At 45.4% G+C, this 14,018-nt stretch overlaps 1 protein-coding gene across 3 annotated transcripts in view; it reads left to right on the top strand.

The window, feature by feature from the left end:
* mypn (myopalladin) overlaps nt 1-14,018 on the top strand; it is a 451,051-nt gene that overhangs the window by 312,522 nt on the left and 124,511 nt on the right. The window lies entirely within an intron of this gene.

Genomic DNA, 14,018 nt, shown 5'->3' with positions numbered 1-14,018 from the left:
CTCCTCCTTGAAATATCCTCATGGCATCATCACTTCCACTTCAATAGTTTTTGAATTACTCTACCGCTTAGCTACAGAGTCATTCATGCACCTGGAGTTTCCTTTTCCTTCATTTTGCCTGACACTTCTGAATCCCCAACAGCCTCAATATCAGTAATGTCACTGCTACAAGGATGTGCTATTTTTCTAAAAAAAAATACTGTTTCTAGTTCCTCTTTTTCTGGCTGGATTTTTAAATGACAAATGAACCGAAATCCTGTTAATATAATGGAGGATTGCTAAATAGCCAGAATATACAATTTGCATTTCACCCAAGGGGACAAAAAGGGAACAGACACTCAAACACCTCTGTGCAGTGTGAAAGACCCCATCTTCTGGTGGCTTGCACACAATCTTGAATCTCTTCAGAAGTCTCTGAGATGAGACATCAAAACGTAATTACTTATTCTACAAAGCAATGACCACAACAGGCATGGTAATTGAACTCCTCTGGAATATACAGCCAGCAGGACTTTTAAAAACTGTTTACCAAGTCAGAGAGATCACAAGGAGGGATCAGAATGCTGCTCTGAAAAACTGCAGGGAAGCTGTTTCTCACCCTCAAAAGTATTGTGCCTGGATTTGTGAAATAACCATCCCGAGAAGAGGAATCTACAACAAACCAAGATCTTTCAGAAATAAAAGGTGGAAATCTTCTCCATGCAACTGCACCCAAGGAAGACAAATGGACAAAACGGCCACAACATGGAATCACCACATCGAGATCAGCCAAAGACCAGTTTAATTTGGAAACTAGAGTCAATAAATGTGCCATGTTTTTTGTTTAAACTCAGGAAATTTGTCTGGCTAATTCCTAATAATTGGTAGCATACATGGTGGGACTCCTCCAATATTGGTAAAGCACATCCTTGCTAAATTCACAAAAAAAACCCTTTTACAGTCAGACTTGAGGTGATGCGACAGCGGAGTCATTTTTAACCTTCCTCATGTGACCGTAACAGTCACCTAGTAGTTGGACTTGCCATCATCTGCCTCGCCCTTTAAATTTCACTTCCAATTGCACCACAAATGTGCTTCTGACACCTACCTAAATCTGCACCTGGGTCTTGGAATGTTACGCTAATTTGTTCATCTACAAAGTTTAAATAAGAACATTAGAAACAAAAAATAGGAGCAGGAGATGACCATACAGCCTGTTGAGCCTGCTCCATTGTCCACTATGATCATGGATTATCTTCAGCTTCAACACCACTTTTTTGCCTACTCCTCAGTTCCCTTGTTTTCCTGAGTGACCAAAAATCTGAGTACATCTCAACTTTAAATATATTTAGTGATGGCACATCCTCAACACTCTGAGTTGGAGAATTTCAAAGATTTACAACCCTTTGAGTGAATAAATATCCCCTCATCACAAAAACAGAATTACCTGGAAAAACTCAGCAGGTCTGGCAGCATCGGCGGAGAAGAAAAGAGTTGACGTTTCGAGTCCTCATGACCCTTCGACAGAACTTGCGTTCGAGTCCAAGAAAGAGTTGAACTCTTTCTTGGACTCGAACGCAAGTTCTGTCGAAGGGTCATGAGGACTCGAAACGTCAACTCTTTTCTTCTCCGCCGATGCTGCCAGACCTGCTGAGTTTTTCCAGGTAATTCTGTTTTTGTTTTGGATTTCCAGCATCCGCAGTTTTTTTGTAAATATCCCCTCATCTCAGTCCTAAACCATTGGCTCCTTATCCTGAAACAGTGTCCCCTTGTTCTAGATTCCCCAGCCAGGGGAAACAGTGCTTCCATATCTATCCTATCAAGTCTCTTCTTAATGTTGAATGTTCCAATGAGATCACCTCTCATTCTTCTAAACTCCAGAGAATATAGACTTAATTTACTCAGCCTCTCAACGTAAGACAGCCCTCTCTTCCCTGGGACCAACCTACTGAACCTTCGCTATACTGCCTCCAATGCAAGTATATCCTTCCTTAGGTATGGAGACCAAAATTGCACACTGTATTCCAGGTGTGGTCTCATCAAAGCCCTCTACAATTGTAGCAAGATTTCTTTATTCTTGTACTCTAATCCCCTTACAATAAGGGCCAACATGCCATTTGCTTTCCTTAATACTTGCTGTATCTACATGCTAACTTTTTGTGTTCCTTGTAAGAGTACACCTAACTCTCTCTGAACATCAATATTTACACGTTTCACCTCTTAAAAAATATTCTGCTTTGCTATTCTTACAACCAATGTGAATAACCTCTCAGTTGTCCACATTATACTCCATCTGCCACCTTGTTGCTCACTCCACCTAATCTGTCTATATCTTCTTGTAGCCCCTTCATGTCTTCACAACTTGCATTCCCACTTAGTTTTATATCATCAGCAAACTTAGATACATTATTCTTTATCTCTCAGTCCAAGTCATTAATATAGATTGTAACTAGCTGAGGCCCTAGCATCGATCTTTACATCACTCCAAAAGTCAGCCAGTCAACTTGAAAATGCCCCATTTATCCATACACTGTCCATTAACTAATCCTATATCCATGTAGATATATCACCCCCAATTCCATGAGCCTTTATTTTGCGTTGCACCTTATCGAATGCCTTTTGGAAATCCAAGTTTACTACATCTATTGGTTCTCCTTTATCTACTCTGCTGGTTACACCCTTACAAAACTCTAAGTTAGTCAAACACATTTTGCCTCTCATAAAACCACATTGACTTATTCTAATCATACCATGCTTTTCTAACTGCGTTGTTAAGACTTCCTTAATAATAGATTCCTGCTGACTGACATCAGGCTAACTGGCCAGTAGTTCCCTGTTTTCTCTTTTCTTTCCTGAATAGTGGTGTCACATTTGCTAACTTCCAATCTTCTGGGGCCATTCCATAATTAATAAATTTTGGAAAATTATAAGCAGAATAGATCTTTCCTGTTGAGTTTTTGATGTTTTTGAAGTACATTTCAATGGAATATATTTTTGCTGAGCATTTTGAAATGTTTTGTTAAATCTTTCCCACTGTTTATTTACTGCCATACCTTTTAAGCTATTTACCCAATCAACCTTGGGCCAGCTCTCCCCTCATACCATGTGTTGATGCTATTAAAATATTACCATTCTCACAAGATTAGCAGAAATTCTGAACCATTTGGAACTGATTTACACCAGTAAGTGAAATTCAGACATTGTACTGGGGCAATTTTAATTTAACCTGCCCAGAGGGAAAATAACTGGATTAGGGGCAATGACAGTTTTAGCATACTGCCCAATATTACTCTTAATTAAGGACAATGGGAAGTATTTGAAAGGGTGCAAAAGCAGGTTTTCACCCAATTTCATAGGTTTCCTGTCCAATGGGCTAGGTTGAAATAATCCCATCCAGAAACTCTGACTGGAATTTAATGACCTCCCCTATGGTGAGTTTATTGGTGGGGGTGACAGTTAATCAGGTGGTGGTTGGGGATGCCATCACCATCCCAATTAAAGCCTTTGCAGGATGGCCCATGGACGGCCTTCCCGCTCCAATGCCAATTGAGGTCCTGAAGTGGGCAGTTAATGCCCACAAGGGTCTCACCCCCGCCGCCACTGGTATTAACGCAGTGGCGGGTAAGGAGCTCAGAATGCAGAGAGCATAACAAGCAAACCCGTGCGGAGTTACTTGCCAGCTTCCAATTGGGGGTTCCCGTGTTCAGAGGCACTCAGTGCCTGACTGAGGGACCCGGCAACAGGAGGTGGCGGGGCGGTGCTGCTGAGAGCCAGTCTCCTGTCCTTACCGCTGAACCCCCTCCCCCCACCTCCCATGCGACCCCCGCCCCACCCGCCATCACTCATCCATGTCCTGAGATCCAGCGTTGGTTCTAGGCCCCAGGTGTGTGTCGTATCAGTAGTTGCCAACAATTCCCCATTGGCACTGTCGTTCAATAGAGCTGCCAGCCTCTGATTGGCCAGCATTTATAAGCAGGTGGGACTGGCGCCCCCAGGATCCTTGATCCTGGGGAAGGCCTGCTGCTATCCAGTTAAGTGCCTGTGAGGCACAGGACTTTCGCCAGCTCTCCAGCCAGCAGCCGAGACCTCTGTCACTACCATTAAATACCACCCTAAGGTATGTTGCACAAATAGACTAGGTTCCTGATGAGAACATTTAAGAAATGAAAATTTTAAAGCAGCAACCTCTTTGAACTATGTTTTGAATTGACATGAGAAAATTAACATGGAGACGTTGGACTATAAACTGAGGACAGAGTGTTGGATATGAATTCAGAATGCTATTTTCTGTTAGTTTCAGCGACTTGGGATACATCAAAATTAACAGGAAGATGAATTTAAACTTTTAATTTACACATGATGCTTGACAGTTTGAATATGTGCAGCTCATAAGGGAAAAGTTTTGATACCTGTAAGCTAAGGCATCTATTATTTAGTATTTGATATAACAGAAGCATATAAAGGCACATTATCATACAATATGTATGCTGTTATAATTTGAATACTGCCCCAAAACCTCAAACGCATGCTTACAACAAAAAGGCAGTTTCCATAAACGGACATCTGTTTCGTTTAAATTTGAATGGGATAGTGTGTCACAGGGCTAACTGTTACATTTCTCCCATGGCATTGTGCCACCAAATTGTCCTACTTTGAAAGCAGTATCACATCATTCAAGCTTAAACAATTAGTCAAATTTATTTATCGTGAGATAATGGCACAGAAGCAGAAACATGGGACTGGATTTTCAGCCCCTGTTAGGGCACTGATCGGAGGCAGATGAAAGCGAAAAATAGCCCTGCCAGCCAGCATGCCAGTTCTCCAGCTCCATCCCACCTCCAGGCCATTTTTGCAGTTCATCAGAACTGAGAAAAGTCATAAAGGTAATAGGTTTGAAGCAAGTGAAAAGGGAGAGTTGGGAAAAAAAACAATAAGGAAGGTCTGTGATAAGGTGGAAGGCAGGAGAGATTAAATGACAAAAGAGTTGGTGGTGCAGGGTCAAAGGGAATTATAATGGGACACGTAAGGAAACAAAAGATGTGTTTCGAGGAAGTGTGAATGGCAGAATGACAAACTGTTGACATCAAAAAGCAAAAAATAGGAAAAGAGACAAACTACAGCCAGCAAAAAGAAAAAAAAACAAAATGGGAGTAGAGGTTACAATCTAAAATTGTTGAATTCAGTGTTGAGTCCAGAAGGCTGTAAAGCACGCAGGCGAAAAATGGGGTGCTGTTCCTCAAGCTTGCATTGAGTTTCATTGATCACTGCAGGAGGCCAAGGACAGAAAGTGACAAGAAAGAAAAAGACAGAGTGAGCAAGGTGATGAATTAAAATGTCAGGTGATTGGAAACTCGGAGTCACTCTTGAGACTGAATGGAGTTGTTCCATAAAGTGGTCACCCAATTTGGGTTTGGTCTCCCTAGTGTAGAGGACATCATATCATGAGCAGTGAATACAGTACACTAAATTGAAAGAAATACAGGTAAATTACTGTCACATCTGCACAGCCCCAGTTTGAGGTGTTCACATTATCAACGACTCTGTCTCAGTCACAGACATCTGAAGTCAATTTTAAATCACATTTTCCACCTATGCTAAAATATTAAAAATAAATGTGATACATAAATACTCCTGTTTTGAACCTTGATGGGATTATGATCCTGTTATATTTAGGATTGAGACCAATTAAATTGCCAGCTGAAAAACATGCAGCGAATTGCTAATCTGTCATCAGTTAGAATTGGAGAATTAATAACAATGAAAGATTTTAAATTGCTATCCCTTTGTTTCTTGCCTGATAAACAGTAAGTCAACAGTTGGGAATTGATATCCAAGGTCAGCCTGATATGATTTTTGGACCGGCTTGTACACGTAGAAACTGCATTCTTCCCTGATTCTGAAGGGAGTGTGTTCTAGATCCCAATTTGCAATTGTCAAGTAGAAAATAATTGGGCATGCATCTTTAAAGGTACTGCTGGTGGCTGCTCAAGAAGTGGGAAAAAAAAGTATTCAGAGAATATTTGTAGAGGCGGGGAAGCAGGAGGTCCTTGCTGCTCAAAAATACTGTGGGTCACTACTCCTGTGCTCAACCCATTCCAAAATCGGCTCCTTTATCTCCCATTGTATGACCCACCAGCCAGCTCACCATTGGAGCCATCTGACTTTGGGCCCTCGCACAACTGGCAAGCTGCACTGGTGCATCTCCAGTGGCTCATTACTGGCATTCAAATGCTGCTGCTGCACCAACTTCATGTCTAACTGCTAGAGGTCCAAAATTTCCTCCCCCATTGGGCAATATCATCCTAGTCCTGCATGATTGGGCTGGAAGGCAGTAAGAAAGTCAGAAATATTAACATCAGGTCAGCAGGCCAGTGCAATCCCATCTCCACACAATCTTCCCAGAGGTAGATCATCACTGGCAGAGGCTATCCTCCCAGCATCCAATCTACAAACTTAACTGCCCATTTGTGGGGTGATTGGGAACACTGCTAGAATCTTCCCTGCAGTGGACGGGCCCCCACTGAGAGCCAAGCTCAGCAGGTGCCTGGAGGCAACTTTCCATCAGCTGGCTTCTGAGGCCGGCATTTTCTCACCCGTTGTCTCCACTTGAGCTACGGGCATCACCAGGCCACAGATTGAGGTGCCCTTGCTGTCCTTATCCTGCAGCGGTGGCACCCACCTCTGGTGGAGGAGCTGTCGTCCTTACAAGGCTGCAGGCCCTCTAGACCTGCAGCTCCTTAGATTGGGGCTGCAGCTTCAGGAACCTGCCCGCTGTCCATAATTGGATGGCAGACCCGGAGGCTACCTTTTAATTGGCCACCTGAGGAATATCTCCTTACCTGGGCATTTAAGGGAGGTTCAGGAGAAATGAATGTGTATGAGTCGCTCATGTGTTTCCCTGTATGTATGTGCCCTGATAGCCAGTGCAGGGTCAGGATCTAGAAATACTCCCAACCCACACCAGTACCCTAAGAGCATAAGATTTTGCCCATAGTGTAAAAATTAAACCTGAGCTGAAGGATCCATTTTGATGGGATCCCTTGAAAGGAATTAAGTTTCTTTTTTTCAATATTTAATTGAATTGTGCACACTATGCAAAATGCTGAAATCACATTGACCAATAATCCTTTATACTTTTCAATAGCTCTAAATGTGTTGAACGTTGGCTATGCTTTCTCCTGGCCCACAGCCTAGCCTACTGGGAGTACATATCCAGTTCTGTCTTAAGTATTTTCAATTTTCTACTTTTTTGTTCACTTTTAAAGAGGTCTTTACAGCTGTGCAGGTTTCATTAACTCAATCATTCAAAGTCAGGTAGCACAGTTTGTTATTGTACTGTAGATACACTATGCTGTATCCTCAGGCGGGAATCATCTGCTCCCATTGGCTGCGGGCGTCATGACGGGTGAGGGGGAGAATTAGGCAGAAAGGGCAGAAATTGGTTTCATGTCGGCTTCAAATCACAGCAGGATCATCGGATGGTGTCCGCCATGGCGGATCATGAGTCCCACTGGAGGCCGACATGAACCTCATTTGCATGCCACTAATGGGATGCAAAGTAAGGCCTGACCGGAATAGTCCCGATGCCCGATTTTCCATTACACTGGTGGGAAAACACATCGGCCCAGAACACGTCTGGACAAGCGTGACATGTCGAAGTCGGGACATACCTTTAGGGCCTTGGTCAGATCGCAGACATCTGAGGGAAGAAGATGCTGGAGGACCCTGTTGAAGGGTCCCTGGAGGAACACATGTATCACATGCTGGGTGAATCCTCATGCACAAGGCTCCGCCATGAAGTAGCCCTTGGAAAGTTGGAGGTCTCCATGCAGCAGCTTTGACTTAGCTGAGGTTTCAGACCTTCACGGACTTCACCATGGGCTGGCATGGATGATTGGTGAAGGATGGGGGTGGGAGGGAAGGTCTTGGTGTGAGTGAGAAAGGAAGGTGTACCGGGGGGTGGGGGTGAGGTTGGAAGGTGGGGGATGAAGGTTTCGGGAGGGGGTGCGGAGAGGAATGAGGTTAGGAGTGGGGAACAAAGGTGTCAGGAGATGAGATTGGGAGGGAGGTGTTAAAGGTGTCAAGGGAGCATGTGGTTGGGAATGGGGTGACAAAGGTGTCGGGGCTGAGGTTGGGAGGGGAAAGGAGGGTGTCTGGGGGGAGGAGGGAATATGGTGGAAGAGAGTAACATGGGAGAATGCTGCAAGTGGGGAGGCAGTTGTAAGGGAGGAGGGAGACATGGTCCATGTCCTCACTAATCAGTGCAATGGCATCCTCCCTAAAGTGGGCGACGGGCCTAACGTGGGCCACTCCACCCCCAGTGTGGGACTTCTCCCTGCTGTTGTGAGCTAGCTTCTCCTGCATGAAAACAGATAGAGTATGAGCAAGACGCATGCCACTGTGTAGAATGTTTGTGTGGTGGGCAGACACAAGGACAGGATGGGACACGAACTCCAGACGATATGAGCCTGATGAGGATATGAGGGTGTGTATGAAAGTTAGTGGTGTTGTCTTTTGAGGTGTGAGATCCCTGTGGGTGTGTGATGGTTTTAGGAGTGTGTGAGTTGAGAGTGATGAGATGGTTGACTTACCCTAGCAGAGTAGCTGAGAGCATTCATCCTAGGACTCTGGGACAGGCAGCAGCAGCACCTAGAGGATCTAGTCTATCTAGAGGATGTAGCATCTAGTCTATACTCAAGTAGGAGTAAGGGTAAAATAAAAGCAAGAGTCCATATTCTATTTAGTTAACACATGTTTGGGGAGCTCAGTCCCATGATTTGTACATCCTGCACGATGTGGGAAATCCTAGATGCTCCTGGCGGTTTAGATGACTATGTGTGCAGGAGGTGCCTCCAACAGGAGCAACTCGAACTTCGGATTTTGGAGCTTGAATGGCAGCTGGGAGCATTCACAAGGCTGAGAGGTTCGTGGATAGCACATTTCAGGACGTGCTCACCCCACAGCTTAAGGAAGTGCAAGCAGAGAGGGAATGGGTGACTCCCAGACAGAAGAAGGGGACCAGGCAGGTAGTGAGGGAATCCCTGAGTGCATCTTGCTTGCAAACCACTCCTTGGCCTTGGAAATCTTTGAGAATAACGGTTCCTCTGTGGAGGCCAAGCAGAGCCAAGGCCATGGCACTGTGGGTGGGTCCAGCTGCTCAGTATGGGAGGAAGAAGTATGGAAGGGCAATAGTGGTAGGGAAATCGTTAATGAGGGGAGTAGACAGGTGCTGTTGCGGCCACAGACGGGACACTAGGATGGTATGTTTCCTCCCTGGTGCCAGGGTCAAGGATGTCACGGAACGACTGCAGGGCATTCTGAAGGGGAACGGCGAACAGCCAGAGGTCGGGGTCCATGTTGGGACCAATGGTATAGGAAGAAAGAGAAATGAGGTCCTGCAAGCAGCCTTTAGAGAACTGGATAGGAAATTGAAAAGCAGGACTTCAAAGGTAGTAATCTCCAGGTTACTCCCTGTGCCATGCAGTAGTGAGTATAGGAACAGAAGGATAGAGCAGATGAATGCATGGCTGGAGAGATGGCGCTGGAGGGAGGGTATTAGATTCCTGGGGCATTGGGACCATTTCTGGGGGAGGTGGGACCTGTACAAGTTGGACAGGTTACACCTGAACAGGAACGGGACCAACAACCTTGCGGGGAGGTTTGCTATTGCTTTTGGGGCAGATTTAAATGAAATTGGCAGGGGGATGGGATCCTGAAAAGTAGTTCAGAGAGGAGAGAAGCTGAGATGGAATTAGAAGTTAAAACACTGGTAAGTGAGTCTGGAAGGCAGAAGAAACATAGGCTAGATAAGAAAGGAGTGAGTTTAACAAAGCTAAATGAAATATATTTTAATGCAAGGAGCCTGAGGAATAAGACAGACGAGCTGAGGGCACACATTGGCACATGGGAGTACGATATCATAGCTATAACTGAGACTTGGCTAAAAGAAGGACAGGATTGGCAGCTCAATATTCCTGGTTATAGGGTATTCAGATGAGATAGAGAGGGGGGATAGAAGAGGAGGAGGGCTTGCAATATTGATCAAGGAATCAATTATAGCAGTGAGGTGGGGTGATATCTTGGAAGGATCATCAAATGAAGCCATATGGGTAGAAGTAAAAAACACAAAAGGGGCAAACACACAGTTGGGTGTGTACTGTAGGCCCCCAAACAGTCAGGGAGAGATAGAGGATCAAATATATAATCAAATTTCAGAGAAGTGTAAGCATAATAAGGCAGTAATAGTAGGGGATTTTAACTACCCAAATATTAACTGAGATAGTTTTAGTGCGCAAGGTAGGGAGGGAGCAAATTCTTAAGATGCATCCAGGAGAACATTTTTAGCCAGTACATAGAAAGTCCAACAAGGGAGGGGACAATCCTGGACCTAATGTTCGTAAATAAGCCCGAGTAAGTGTATCAGTAGGGGAGCATTTTGGAGATAGCGACCATAACTCAGTTAGATTTAGGGGAGTTATGAAAAAGGATAAGGTTGGGCTGGGAATAAAAGTTCTAAATTGGGGAAAAGCTAATTTTACTAAGGTGAGATATGTTTTGGCCCAAGTGGACTTGCAGATAAAACTGCTAAAGTAATGGGAGGCATTCAAGGAGGAAATAGCGAGAGTACAGGGCAAATATGTTCCCGTAAAGACAAAGTAGGGGACCAAACCTGGAGAATCCTGGATATCAAGAGACATAAAGGTTAGGATTAAGAAAAAAAAGAAGTTTATGGCAAATACTGAGAGCTCAATACGTCAGAGTCCTAGAGGAGAATAAAAAGTGCAAAGGGGAACTTAAAAAGAAAATTGGGAAAGCTAAAAGAGTGCATGAGAAAGCATTGGTGGATAGAATAAAGGAAAACCTAAAGGGGTTTTTAAAATATATAAAGAGCAAGAGGATAACTAGGGAAAGAGCAGGGCCAATTCAGGACCATAGTGGTAATCTGTGTGCAGACCTGGAAGACCTGGGTACAGTCCTTAATGGATACTTTGTGTCAGTCTTCACAATGGAAAAGGACAATGCAGATATAGACATCAGGGTGGAGGACTGTGAAATACTAGAGGAAATTAACATAGAGAGAGAGGAGGCACTAGCTGGCTGAGAGCCTTAAAAGTGGATAAATCCACAGGTCTGAATGAGATGTATCCCAGGCTGTTCAGGGGCCCTGACAGTAATTTTCAAATCCTCTCTGGCCACAGGCGAGGTGCCAGAGGACTGGAGGACTGCTAATGTTGTCCCATTATTAAAAAAAGGGAGGAAAGGATAGACCAGGGAATTATAGGCCAGTCAGTCTAATCTTGGTGGGGAATTTACTAGAAAGAATCCTGAGGAACAGAATATATCTGCACTTGGAGAGACATGGATTAATTAGTGATAGTCAGCATGGATTTGTTAAGGGAAGGTGGTGTTTGACAAATTTGATCAAATTTTTTAAGGAAGTAACCAGAAGTGTTGATGAGGGTAATGCATTTTATGTGGTCTACATGGACATTAGCAAGGCTTTTGATAAGGTCCCTCATGGCAGACTGGTTAAGAAAGTAAGAGCCCATGGGATCCAAGGCAAAGTGGCACATTAGATCCAAAATTGGCTGAGAGGCAGGAAGAGGAGGGTGATGGGAGAGGGATACTTCTATGACTGGAAGTCTGTTTCCAGTAGGTTTCTGCAGGGCTCAATGCTGGGGCCCTTGCTGTTTGTGGTACACATGAATGATTTGGACTTAAATGTAGGGGGTATGATCAAGAAGTTTGTGGATGACACAAAAATTGGTAGGGTGATTAATAGTGAGGATAGCCATAAACTGCAGAAGGATATCAATGGACTGATCAGGTGGGCAGAGCAGTGGCAAATGGTATTCAACCTGGCAAAGTATGAGGTAATACACTTGGGGAGGGCTAACAAAGCAAGGGATTACACAATGAAAGGTAGGACCCTGGAAAGTACTGAAGATCAGAGGGACCTTAGTGTGCATATCCACAGATCCCTGAAGGTAGCAGGGCAGGTATTTAAGGTGGTTAAGAAGGCATATGGGATACTTGCCTTTATTAGCCGACATGTAGAATGCAAGAGCAGGGTTGTTATGCTGGAACTGTATAAAATGCTGGTTAGGCCACAAGTTCTGCGTGCAATTCTGGTCGCCACATTATAGGAAGGATGTGATTGCACTGGAGAGGGTGCAGAGGAGATTTACCAGGATGTTGCCTGGGCTGGTGGGTCTGAGCTATGAGGAATAAGATTGGATAGGCTTGAGTTCTTTCCATTGGAGCTGCGAAGGTTGAGAGGGGACCTTATAGAGGTGTATAAGATTATGAGGGGCATAGATAGGGTGGATAGGAAGGCACTTTTTCCATTAGTAGAGGGGTCAATAACCAAGGGGCATAGATTTAAGGTAAGAGGTAGAAGGCTAAGAGGGGAGTTGAGGAGAAATTTTTTCATCCAGAGGATGGTGGGAGTCTGGAACTCACTGCCTGAAAGGTTGGTTGAGTCAGAAGCTCTCGTAACATTTAAGAAGTATTTAGATATTCAATTACGTTGCAACAGTCTCCAGGGCTATGGGCCACATGCTGGAAAATGTGATTAGTGTCATTAGATCTTTGTTCAACGGCGCAGACACGATGGGCCAAATGGCCTCCTTCTGTAAATGTATTTGAGTCATCCTCTTCCTGCACTAGATGGCTGACCTACTCTGTATTCCATTGGCGCAATCGCCTCCCAGGCCAGATTGGTGACTCTGGTGGATGTTCCATGGCCAGAGCGGGGTAGAGGACAGCTCGGTGGCCTTCCACTACCATTAGTGTTGTTTTCATCTGTCGCTTGGAACAGCCTGGCCTGTAGACATGGGGCAGAATTTTCAGTTGGCGGGCAGATGTGTTGGCAGGCGTGGGATCGGCCGGGAAACAGGCTGCTGGCCGCGATTGGACCCTGATGCGATTTCACGCTGGCTGGCCAATTAAGGCCCACCTAGCGTGAAATGCAGCTCCCCAGTGGTCCGGAAGGGCTTGGCAGGGGTGGGGGCCTGTCGGCTGCCGGGTCCAATGGCAACCCAGCAACTGGTTTTAAAACAGCACATGCAGACTCTTGAAGGAAGAACATCTTTTCTGTCTCTCGCTACCTAATATGATGGAGTCATGTGTGGCTGGAGACGCCAGGCAGGAGGGCAGGTCGGGTGGGCACTCGGCACCTTGCTTTTTGGATGAATGCCTTGCCGTCCACCTGGAGGAGGTGGCTGCTCGGAGGGACACCCTTGTCCCCAGAGATGGGAGGAGGAGGCCGCCACACCGCATAAAGAGGGCATGGGAGGAGGTTGCAGCCATGACGTGGTGCGGCACACATGGGTGCAGTGCCAGAAGTGTTTCAATGACCCGCTGTGCTCAGGAAGGGTGAGAACTGTATTAGCATGGATCAGTGTGCAGAAGTGTTACGATGCCGCCGTCTCCTCGTGGACCTCAGGGGTGCTAGAGTCTGTCAACTGTAAATGACGCTGGAGCTGGCCAAGGAGCTGAGACCTGGCTGCTTGGACTGAGTGCCTTGCGGCTTAAGGGCTGCGACTTGGCTGTGCCCTTCAAGGTGTTCCTCAGCTGGGGTTGGCCAGGCTGCAATGGCGCAGCAGGTAGAGACTAATCAATGCTCCTCTGTCCTGACAGGAGAAGACAAGCCATAACCAATCAAAGAGATTACGTACAGGCAGAGGCTCGCTGCTGCTGCTGCTGCTCACCAGATTCGAGCAGAACACACCAGAGCTAAAGATCCGGCACGCTCCACGTGAAACCAGAAGTGGCGAGGCGGGGTTGCCAGACGGAGGTAAGAGTGCAGTGCACAGAAGTGAGAGTTTAGGATTGTGCAACCCTTCTGGTGTACTCTCTTCATTGATGGGAGCCTCAAACCTGGAGTCCCCCTTGATCATTGAAAGATGATGGTACCATGATTCACATCTCCATTATCTCACCAGGCATGCACAATGACAGTGTGATGGCTTTAACTAATGACATGCCCTTTTTCTCCATTAGATCCACCAGCACACACTTGCCCTCTGGACCCCGAA

Source organism: Carcharodon carcharias, chromosome 17, assembly GCF_017639515.1.
Source record: "Carcharodon carcharias isolate sCarCar2 chromosome 17, sCarCar2.pri, whole genome shotgun sequence".
NCBI lineage: Eukaryota > Metazoa > Chordata > Chondrichthyes > Lamniformes > Lamnidae > Carcharodon > Carcharodon carcharias.
This window is presented reverse-complemented; position numbering and strand designations above follow the sequence as displayed.